This window comes from Phyllostomus hastatus, unplaced genomic scaffold, assembly GCF_019186645.2.
Source record: "Phyllostomus hastatus isolate PE091 unplaced genomic scaffold, TTU_PhHast_1.1 phas_contig_16, whole genome shotgun sequence".
Lineage (NCBI taxonomy): Eukaryota > Metazoa > Chordata > Mammalia > Chiroptera > Phyllostomidae > Phyllostomus > Phyllostomus hastatus.
In genome coordinates, this window is record NW_025333643.1 from 9,363,053 (window position 1) to 9,375,475 (window position 12,423).

A 12,423-nucleotide genomic window follows, 5' to 3' on the forward strand; every position below is an offset into this window, starting at 1 on the left:
CACTAAGCTCCTGATTTGGCCCCTGACTACCTCTCAGTCCTCATTCCCTATCATTCTGCCCTTTCTCGTGCTTTTCTACTCACATTGCCCTCCTTGCTCAGCCTCAGGGCCTTTGCACCTGCAGTTCCTCCTGCTGGAAAAATTGCTTTTCTCTAAGATATTAATATGGCTTATCCCCTCACTTTATTCAGACCATGGTCTAACACTCCCAATTCCCAATTCCCTTACATGCTTTTTACATTTTTAAGAAAAGCCATTATTTGACATTTATTGTATTTCTGTTTACTGGTTTACTTTATGTCTTCCTCAATTAGAATTCTGTAATCACAGAGACCCTATTTTGCCTACTGGTATATCCACAAGAAACATCAGCACCTAGTACATAGTAGGCATTCAAAAACATATTGCTGAATAGATGAACAAAAATGTCAATCTACAAACCCATTACTGTGACTAGAAAATGGAGTTTTCTGGCCAAAATGAATGGCATATCCTTCCCAGGGGAATCAAGATTGATAGTACAGCCAGAACAACATGGAACTGGCAGTGGGCCTCCAACAGAAAAGCAAGGTACAATTAATTTATCCAAAGGAAGGAATGTAGGGCAGGCAGAAACCATAGCTATCCAGCACATCCCATTTATCGGAATCCCACGCAAAAACCTGCACATAAATGTGAAAGGGGAGGTCAGAGATAGATGAAGTAGACTTTAAAGCTGTTATATATATACTATTCAAGGCTCACAGCCAAAAGCCACTGTGACAGTCATGCCAGTTTCATAGACAAACACACATAACCAAGAAACAAATACAAAATTTATCACAGTGCCTAATAAAAACTTTGACCAGTCCCAGCACTCTGAATTAATGCTCATCAGTGAGTGACACAGCATTAGAAAAGTGAAAGGCATTTTGTGCAAAAGCAGGAGTCAAGAAAGAGGCATTAAATCAAACCACAGTACTATGAAAAGGCAAAGTGGAGGTGGAAAGGATAATTTCTCAAAAAGTAACTTTCTGACTGAGCGAATGGATTGATAGTACCATCCGTTCTGTATAGGAAAGTTCCCAACAATGAATTTCCTTGTCATAATGATCTAATACTGGTTACCAGCCATTACTCTCATTCGTCATGTTCCACATCCACACCATAGTACAATATAAACAGTGTCAGGGATTTCTTCCGTCGTATTTCATTGCACTTTCTAGAGGGGGTGCATTTTTTATTCAAGCGCAAACCAAAGTGTTCCAAATCTATCTAGGCTCATAAAAACTATAAATGATCTGCTTTGGGGCACATGGATGCCCAGTGGTGCTATAAAATGTAAAGCTGGCTTGCTGGAAGCCTCCCTTATTTTAGAAAATTTACTTATCCTTACAACCACATTTAAATTAGGCTGCTCCACATAAAATCAGATTTCTCCTACTCAGCATCTATGCTGTTCCCTCACACTCTAAGACAACTCAACTCTGATCTTCCTCCTTGGATCCCCATAAACTGTACCTACCTTTTATTGAGTGCCTAATATGCCCTGCTAAACACAATGTCTCAAACTCTCAGAACAATCCCTCAAGAAGGCATCATCATTACAATTTTAGAGACAAACCACAGCTCTGCACCACTGAGTACTTTGCCTTACACCCCACAACTAGTATTAGGCAAAATCAATCATTCAACTCTGATTTGTCTGATTCCAAAACCCACACTCTCTCCATTCTGTCACACGGCCTACCAGTTACAAAGTTCTAGCATTTTTTCCTTCAAATAACTCTTGTATTGACCATTCATACTGTACGATTCTGATTCCATCCTTCATTACCTCAATTCTAAATCACTTCAATCACATCCTGATTCATCCCCACAATCCCAAACTCTTCTGACTACAAAATCTCCTGAAATGTTATGATCCTCATCTTCAGAAACTTAAATGTTTCCCAAAGCCTTATCAGATTAAGTGTAGAAATTTCTGCTAGAGTTTGCTACTCTGACTGGAATTTCTGGTCCTCTTACACCTCTAGGCAGGCAAAGCTGTGTGATCTGGCCCTGCCAGAGTGTACTACTTCAGCCAGAGTGCACTGCTTCTGTCTCTACTATGTTGGTATACTCTTCCATACCCTCACAACACACAGAGATAAAGAGACTCAGAAAAGAGACACATAGGTACACAGGCTAGAAATACAGAGGCACAAAGAGCTAGATAGAGAAAGAACAAGATGGGGAGGGGGGGCAGCTAGATTGAGAAAGACAGAAGCAAAGACCAACAGGCACATACAGAGACAGAGAGATACACAGACACACACTGACAGACACAAAGAGAAACATGCAGGGATAGATATACAAGGTGACATATAGATAGAGGACACAAAAAGGGACAGAGAGAAAAGATACAAAGAGAGACAAAGATACCACAGACAGCCACAGAAACAGAGAAAAGTAGGTATCACTATAAATCAAATCCACTCTACACCAGACTGCCATGTGTATTCAGGTACTACCAATATTTTCAAAGCTATCTTTCATTGAGCTCTTATGCTCTCAAAGTAATCTTGACAAATATCTTAAGAAATATATAATGTTATTATCCCCACTTTATAAATAAAATACTGGAGTCTCTTATAGGTTGACTTGCCTAGCTCATATAAGACACAATAATATTTCAACCCATGTGTACAACTCTCTAGTCCAAGACTGTATATGCCAGCAGTTCTCAACTGATGATATTTCTCCCCAGGAACACTTGGCAATGTCTGGAGATAGTTTAGATTCATATGGGGGATGAGGGAAGGATGCTACAGCTGTCCAGTGAGCAGAGGCCAAGGATGGTGCTGAACACCCTGTGATGCACAGGACAGCCCATCACCACACATCATTTTGGCCTGGCCCAAAATGTCAACAATGCAGAAGTTAAGAAACCTTGGTCTAAATACACAACCTGATTCTAACACTCAGTGTTCCCTTATCTGCAATAGCTCACACCAGTCCTACTCTCCTAGACATCTAAATCACTTGTAGTACATATTTATTCATTAATTTAAAAAAACATTTAGTGAAAGCCTCCTAATTAGTAGACACTAGATAAAATGTTTAAGACATGATTCCTTAGAATCTATGACATAAAAAGAGCCATGTGATCATAGAGCTTCAAGTCAATGTGCCAAAAGCTATGATAGAGATGTGTAGAAAGAGCTATGCGAGCACAAACAGGAAGCATTTAACTAAGGAAATACAGGGTCATAATCCCTAATTCTTAATCCTAAAACCAGAAAAGTTTTAAAAACTGAGATGACTTCTACATAGCAAAGGAAGCAATGAACAAAACACAAAGGCAACCTACAAAGCAGGAAAAAATATTTGCAATCATATATACATTATGAGTTTTATATCCAAAATATATAAGGAACTTACAAAACTCACAAGCAAAATACAACCTGATTTCTAAAATGAGCAAAGGACCAGAATAGAACATTTTTTCAAAGACAACATATAAATGGCCAACAGGTATATAAAAGGTGCTCATCATCACTAATCATCAGAGAAACACAAATCAAAACCACAATGAGATATAGCCTCACACTAGTTAGAATGGCTATTAACAAAAAGACAAGAGATAAGTATTGGCAAGGGTATTAATAAAATGGAACCAACCCCTTGTGCACTGTTGGTGGGAATATAAATTGATACCACCAATATAAAAAACTTGCAGGTTCCTCAAAACATTAAAAACAGAACCACCATATGATCCACCAATCCCACTTCTGGATTATTCCAAAGGAAATAAAATTGGTATCTCAAAGACATATCTTCACCTGCATGTTCACTGCATCATTATTCACAATAGCCAAAATATAAAACCAACCTAAGTATCTGTTCACAGACAGATGGGTAAAGAAAATGTGATATATATTGCATTTTATACATATAGTATTTATATATCATATTCATGTATCTACATGTATCATATTTATATGTACTTTATAGGTATGTCATTATATATTTTATATGAAATATGATATTATTTAGCCATTTAAAAAGAAGGAATTCCTACCAATTGTGACAAGATAGATGAATCTGGGGAACATTATTCTAAATGGAATAAGCCAGACACAGAAGGCAAACTCCATGATCTCACTTATATGTGAAGTCTAAAAAGCTGAATTCATACAACCTGAAAGTAGAATAGTGGTTTCCAGGGTTTAGGCATAGGGATTAGGGAAAGTGGGTAGATGTTGGTCAAAGGGTACACATGTTCAGTTATAGGATGAGTAAGCTTGGGGGATCTAATGTACAGCACAGTGACTATAGTTACTGTCTTATATACTTGAAATTTGCTAAGAGTATATTTAAGAGTTCTCATCACACATGCACACACAGCAAGCATATGAGGTGACAGATGTGTTAACTTGATTGTAGTAATTTCACAATGTACACATATATCAAAACATTCCATTGTATATTTTACATATAATACAATTTTTTAATTTTATTTTAATCATTGTTCAAGTATAGTTTTCTCCCTTTTACTCCCAATCCAGCCCACCCACCCAACCCTCCCCACTTCCCTCCCATTATAATACAATTTTTATAGAAAAAAAAACTGAAATAAAAAGTTTACAAACTAAAAGGTTTTCTCCCCTTGGTCTCTTATGGCAAAACCCAACTTGAACTGAAATGGGTGTCAGTTGAGTATCAGTAGCCCTGCCAGTCATGAGCATCTCTGTTGTTCTTTGCTATTTTCTAACTCTTGCTTTAATTACACTATGAAAATCTCAGGAAGAACTAAATATGCTCCAAAAGATAACAGTGAGAAGAACAAGACCAATAGTAAGAAAGAGTCATTGCAAAAGTTTAATCAGGGTCTATCTGTAAGACACCTACTGATGAATATGATAAGGAATCTATATGACAAGGAAAAAAGAGAAATTGAGGGAGTTTAACAGTGAAATAATAACTGAGAACTAATGATAAATGGGAAAACATTGTAAAGCTTTAAAAAATGAAGATCTTATCGTGTGTTGAATGGATTTTATTCAAAGAGTGAACATAATGCCATTAATTACTTTTCTGGCTTTGAAGCATCTTAGAATACACTTTTTAAAGAATTAGCATTAAGTGTGACCATTCAGAATACCAGCTGCAAAAAAGTAACACATTCCCTAGTAGTATAAAATACCTGAAGTCAAAGGTGAAAACAGTTCTGCTAACTGTGGAAATTATATAGACATACTCGCAAAGATAGAATCTGATGAAAACCTTAGTCCTGAACCAATGAAAGAGCTCGTACAACTGCTCTAATTTGGCACTGTGTTCTTAGGAAAACATGAACAACAGAGAGCAAGAAGAGGTCATAAGAATGCCAACAAACACAGTGACTGCTTTGCATATGCCAGTGCCTCAGAAGTGTAAGAAAAAAACATGGCAATAACTGAAAAAAGCTAACAACCCAAATGCTACACATAGCTATAATCTGAAAACATTACGCTAAGTGAAATAACCTAGTCACAAAATGCCACATATTATAGGAATCCATTGATAAAAAAAAATACCCAGTACAGGCAAATCTATAGAGACAGAAAGTATAAGAGTGGTTGCCAGGGGCTGGAGAAGAGGGAATGGAGACTGACTGCTCATGGGTACATCATTTCATCTGGGGATAAGGAAAATGTTCTGATGCTAGATATGGTGAGAGTTGCCCAACTCTGTGAATGCACTACAAACTAGTGAACAATTTAAACTTGCTTTGTATGATATGATAGTAGGAGGGGTGCAGACTCAGACTGGGCTGGTCCCTCACCCACATATGGTAGATAAAAATACAAGAGGGTTATCTTGGGAGTGAGGAATCCAAGCTTCAAAACAGGCCCCACAGCCCAGAGTTCCAATGCCAGGAAGGTAAGTCCCAACAACTTCTGGGTGCAAAAACCAGTGGGGATTGAGGTGGTGAAAGAAACTTCTGGATCCCCAGGCAGTTTCTCTTAAAGAACCCAAACACAGACTGACCTACTCAGATTCATACACTCTGAGCTCCAGCACAGGGGTAGCAGCTGGAATGGCACCAGTGGCATATGGGGATGAACTGAAGTGTCTGGCATCAAGATGAGCAGAGGAGCCCTGACTGGCATAGCTCAGTGGATTGAGCTTGGGCTGCGAAACAAAGCATCACAGGTTCGATTCCCAGACAGGCCACATGCCTGGGTTGCAGGCCACAGCCCCCAGCAACCACACATTGATGTCTCTCTGTCTCTCTGTCTGTCTCTCTCTCTCTCTCTCTCTCTCTCTCTCTCTCTCTGTCTCCCTCCCTTCCCTCTCTAAAAATAAGTAAATAAAATCTTTAGAAAAAAAAAGATGAGCAGAGGATATTGTCCCTTTTTTAAACCCTCCTCCCACAGAGCCATCAAGGTGGTGCCATATCTAAGACTCCACCAACCTGGCTAACACTGTTTGACCTGCCTTGGAAATCTCCAGAGACCAGTCCCACACAACTTACAAGCTTACCCAAGTTGTTTTTCTGTATGAATGGCTGGTCTTGGCTCATACTTCATAACTTCCTAAGTCCTCTCAAACAAGCAACACCTGGCTTCAGTGAGCGCCAGGCCCAGCACTGGCAACAGTCAGCCTCGATTCACAGCTTGGCTTTGCCTGGGAATCTCCAAGCCCTGCACAAGGAGCAGCCATCTCAGATTGCTTATTGCTCAGGCAGGGTGGCCCCAGGAAAAACACAGGTGAAGGCTGAACTTGGCCTGCACCACCTGGGAAACCCCAGGGCCAATGCACCCAGTGGACACCTACAGATTACACTGAAGCACCACTACCCAGCCCCTGCACAGCTGATCCTCCACAAAGGTCAGAGGTTGGTGGTGAGTGGTCCCAGCCAGTCCTTACAGCTCACTGGCCTGGGTAAATCTCTCCCACTGATCTGCCAAAAGCAACCAAGGCTCAACTACAAGAGGTTGTGTACTCAACCTACACAAAGGGCACACTTTGAGTAAATGGCTTGGGTGATGGGGGACACTATGCCACTGGACCCTAAAGGTCACCTACTACATTAGGCCACACTACCAAGACACAGAGTCAAAGCAGCTCTACCTCATACATAGAAATAAACATAGGGAGTCTGCCAAAATGAGGAGAAAACAAACATAGCCCAAATGAAAGAACAGATCAAAACTCCAGAAAAATGACTAAACAAAACAGAGATAAGCAATCTATCAGATGCAGAGTTTAAAACACTGGTTATAAAAATGCTCAAGGACTTTAGTGAGGACCTCAACAGCATAAAAAAGATCCAGTCAGAAATGAAGAATACACTAATTAGAATAAAGAACAATTTACAGGGAAACAACAGTAGAATGGGTGAAGCCAAGAATCAAATCAATGATTTGGAACATAAGGAAGCAAAAAACAACCAGCAAAACAAGAAAAATAAAGAATCCAAAAAAGTGAGGATAGTATAAGCAGCCTCTGGACAACTTCAAACATTCCAATATCTGCATCATAGGGGTACCTGAAAGAAAAGAGAAAGAGCAAGAAATTGGAAATCTGTTTAAAAAAATAATAAAAGACAACTTCCCTAATTTGGTGAAGGAAACAGACATTCAAGTCCAGGAAGCACAGGCAGTCCCAAAGAAGATGGATGCAAAGAGGCCCACTCCAACATCATAATTAAAACACCAAAGGTTAAAGATAAAGAGAGAATTTGAGAAGCAGCAAGAGAAAAGTTAGTTACCTACAGGGGAATTCCCATAAGACTGTCAGCTGACTTCTTAAAAGAAACTTTGCAGGCTACAAGGGACTGGCAAGAAGTATTCAAAACCATGAAAAACAGGACCTACAGCCAACATTGTTCTACCCCCCAAAGCTATCATTAGAATCAAAGAATAAGTAAAGAGCTATCATTTAGAATTGAAGGACAGATTTAGAATCCCAGACCAAAAAAAAAAAATTAATGGAGTTCATCATCAACATACCACTATTACATCAAATGTTAAGGGGACTTACTTAAAAAAAAGTTCAAAACTATGAACAAAATGGCAATAAATACAAATCTATCAACAATCGAATCTAAAACACAAACTAAGCAAACAAGAACAGAGACAGAGTTATGGATACAGAGATCACTTTGATAGTTGCCAGATGAGACGGGTTGTGGGGAAATGGGTGAAGAGGTGAGGGGATTAAGAAGTACAAATAGGTAGTTATAGAACAACCATGGGGATGTAAAATACAGTGTAGGAAATGGAGTAACCAAAGAACTTACACACATGACCCATGAATGTGAACAATGGTGGGGGCATTGCCTGAGGGGGTGGGTGGTGGTGGGTGGAAGGGGACAAAGGAGGAAAAATCAGAACAACTGTAATAGCATAATCAAAATATAATTTTAAAAAAGAAAATATATATATATAGGACTGCCACAGTTATTTTTTCTGACAAATTCAACAATACCTCCCTGTCCAGAGGCATAAGTTGAACTGGAAGAAAATTATACATCTGCATGTCTCTCTCCCAAATTTCTAGTGAAAAAAATAAAGTTTTGGTGTTCATTTCCTCAAAATCTACAATAAAACCCCATTAAGAAGAAAATTTATGGTCCACGAAGAATAGGCAAAAATACTTTCAGATTCAAGATTTCCTTAGAGTTCAGTCTTGAGGGTGCAATTTACACTTTTAATGTTGAAACAATGTTGATTAATCAACAGTAACAAATGCTTAGCACAGATTCTGAAAAGGAAGATTTAAAAGTGAGCTTGCATGTGAAGATTTGAAGGACTCCATGCACATAATTAAAAGAAGACAGCAAACTACACTACTTACCAAAAAAAATATTATAAAGTAGAAAGAAACTGTCATTGAAAAAATGCTGAGCCTTAACCATGACGCACGAGTTATGCTTCCCTTGAGTGATTGGGAAATAGCCATGTTAAATACAGGTAAATATAAGGACATTAGTAACAATGAAGAGGATGCTATTGTGAATGCAGGTGAAAAAAAATCCAACAATGAATATGATAAACAAAGTATCATGATTTAACAGCTGGCCTTGAACAATGTATATTTATCAAAAAGCAAGAGATTAGACTTTTAAGGCCATTAATTATAGTGATGGTTTATCACTTGAGAATTCTGTTCATGGTTCAGCATCAAATGTCCAACAAGGGCAAGACTAATGTATCTTCCTCAAACAACCAGATCAAAGAAGCATTTACCCAATGTATAATTAGAGATCTTTGGCTTAGTTCTAATCAATACCCATTGGGAGTTTAACTAAAAGGTTTTCTTTAAAATATAGTCCATATTTATGAAGGGTCTATTCCCCCCCCCCACCTACTTGGCAAGTTCTACAGTATATTTCCATTCCACTAATGGTTCCTTTCCCTTCTCTAACATAACTGTGTTTCAAGAGCATGGTAGAACTGTACAAGAGGAAATATTTAACATACATCCAAGTTCATTTTTAAGTCAGTGAAAGTTGGTTATTGTTATCAAAATACATTTAATACTCACCATATCCTGATAACCAGCAGTAAAAATGACAAGAATTAACTTTATATTCTCTTAGATCTCCCTTAACTGACTATACTCCAAATGCTACTCTTCCATGATTTCATGTGAAACTTGAGAATGCTACTTGAATTTGATATATCTAAATCTCTCCCTGTGTAATGGCTATAATAATACTTAATGTACCTTGTGCCAAGGTTATAAGAACTAAATGACACAGTGACTATAAAAGCTTGTTAATAAAGATAAAACTGTATGTATAATAAAAACGGAGTTCTACTTATCCCAAGATACATTCCTCAGAACACTGGTCTTGCAAGATCATTTTAGGCAAAAATGGTTTCTGAAAATATGCTTGGAAAACACTGTTTATTATAGAATATATATATTCTCTTATATTCCAAATGCATATAAAAGTATTAAAAGCTTTGGGAGGTTCTAAAGTTTAAAAAGAAAAAAAACTTTGTGAATAGGATTCGGCACTAGGCTCAGACAAGACCTCAATTTGAGTCTTAGCTTCCGCCATTTATTGGCTGTGAATTTTGAGCAGGTTATTTAACTTCTCCAAGTCTCCATTTTTTCATCTATAAAATGAAAATTAAATAATTCCTCCCTCATAAAATTTTTGACAAAATTCAGTGATGTATGTAAAGTACTTAACAGAGTGCCTGCCAAGTGCACAATAGATGGTACCAATTATTGATTTTGTCTTATTAATTCTGTTAATATTAATTTTGTGGTTTTTCTTCATAATCTTTCCCCCTCATTATATATGAACATGGTTCCTCCCAGTCTGCCTTTGGGAAAGGCCTGTCTTAGGTAACTAAGTAACGTGTTTATGTCATCTCCCTTTCTCCACATTATAAATTCTGTCATTAGTTTTAAACCAACAATGAGAGTGCTCTGGAGAGGAATGGCTCCTTTGCTTCCAGAGATGAAAGGATTCTTCCTAGAAGTAGAAAAGATTTCCAATGGCCCAGGATAATATGTGATTCAGTGCAGATGACTGTTTCTGAGAATAAGTCTCCAAGGCACCCAAGGCAGGAGTGACCCCAGGAGAAAGAAATGTCAAATGAAGGTGTCCTGGGCATCTGAGATTTGGGAACATTAGAGAGTTCATGGAAAAGGGAAAAACTCAAATTTTAGGACTGCATGCAAACACTTTTTTTTATCTTCACCCAAGGACATTTTTCTTCATTGCTTTTGGAGAGAGAGGAAGGGAGAGAGAGAGACACTGACAGGAGAGAGAGTAGCATTAAGTGGTTGCCCCCAGTACACACCCAAGACCAAGGACCAGAGCCCTGACTGGGAATCATATGCATCTGGATTGGGAGTCATACATGTCCACACCTGGACCAGGAATCAAACCACAACCTAGACATGTGCCCTGACCAGGAATCAAACCCTCAACCTTTTGTTTATGCTTGAGACTACATTCCAACCAACTGAGCTACACTGGCCAGGGCTCATGCAACCAATTTCAACACATATTTTTGTCCTCCAACTGAAGGAAACTTAAGATGTTTCCCACATGCAAGCTACTTAACTTGAAATGAAAATTAAATAATTCCTCCCTCATAAAATTTGGCTGATTTTCCCTAATGCCTGTTGCTCTTCCCCTTAATCAGCAAAAGTGATATCCAACCTCGCCTGACTATGTAAGTTCCCAAGAGGAAAACCATTGGGAACACACCACCCCCATATATTTCTTCCTGAAAGAGGCTTCTCTCCTAAGCCTGTCTGCTTTTCCAGACTCATAAGCTGGGGAAGGAGGGGGAGTGTCTCACAATTTACGAGATGAGTATGTGGTTACCCCATTTTACAAAAATCTAGGATAATAAAAGACAAAATATTTCAACATACATGTCAATCCATGATCAATTATTAGTGGCTGTTCAAAGCACTGTGTTGAGAAGATTAGTGAGGCCCCATTTGAGATCAGCAAGGAAGGTACTGTCACCAACTCAGTGATGTCTACGGAGAAGGCAGGAGGGAGGAGCGGCAGCAGAGTGCCATGTCTCTGTCACCCACCACAGGAACAAGTGCCCATTTTCTTTTCCCCTGATTGCTACCACAGACCCCAGAGCCAGCTGCCTTGGTAATAAGGCATAGAGTCTCCAGTGGAAAGAAAAAGAGAGAGGTGCCCTTCTTCCTCCCCTGTTGGGAACCGCCCTGACTGGTATCAGAGGCTGAAACCCCCGCCTGGCTAAAGCTAAAGGAACGCCCTTGGAACCGTAAGCCGGCAAGGAGATAAAAGCTTATCTTCCTGGCAGGAATGCTGCTTCTGCTGCTTTATTCATAACCGAACCCCAAAAAGCTTGGTCGGTTAGCCAAAGACGGGTAAGATTCCCCATGGGGGGAACGACCTAAGCCAGGCACAATCACTTTGGGAGGCCCCCCCAAAAGAAGGACTTGGGGGGCTGCAGCAAAAGGGGGGTGATGGACCCTCACTCCTCGGCTTTGACATAGCCTGAGTTCTCAGCGTCTGGGAGAAAATCTCCTTATCTCTTGGTTACCTAGTTCCCTTGCTCCACCTAAGCCTAAAACAATGACAGGGTGGTGCAGCTCGGTACTGAGAAGTGCGGATTCCCCGGGTGATCAGGCCTAAGAAAGAACATGTAAATTACTGTGAAACCTTCTTTGTTTAGAATGCTCTCAGTTGAATGAGAAGGGTCTTAGGAGGAAGTTAGTTTGTTCCTCAGTCTTACAGCTCTTTGACCCCCAACTCAATAGACAGGCAGAGTTCTTTGTTTTCTATAGTTCCTTACTCCCCCTAATGAGTACTGTATTTTACCTGAATTATTATGCAAAATGAGCCTAATAAAAGCAGCTATGGATGGTAAATCAGGGCGCTCCCCACTAGGGGGGGTCCCTACTTCCCCACAGAAACTAGTCTGTCTCTGTGCATGTGTTGTTTTTTCTCACATG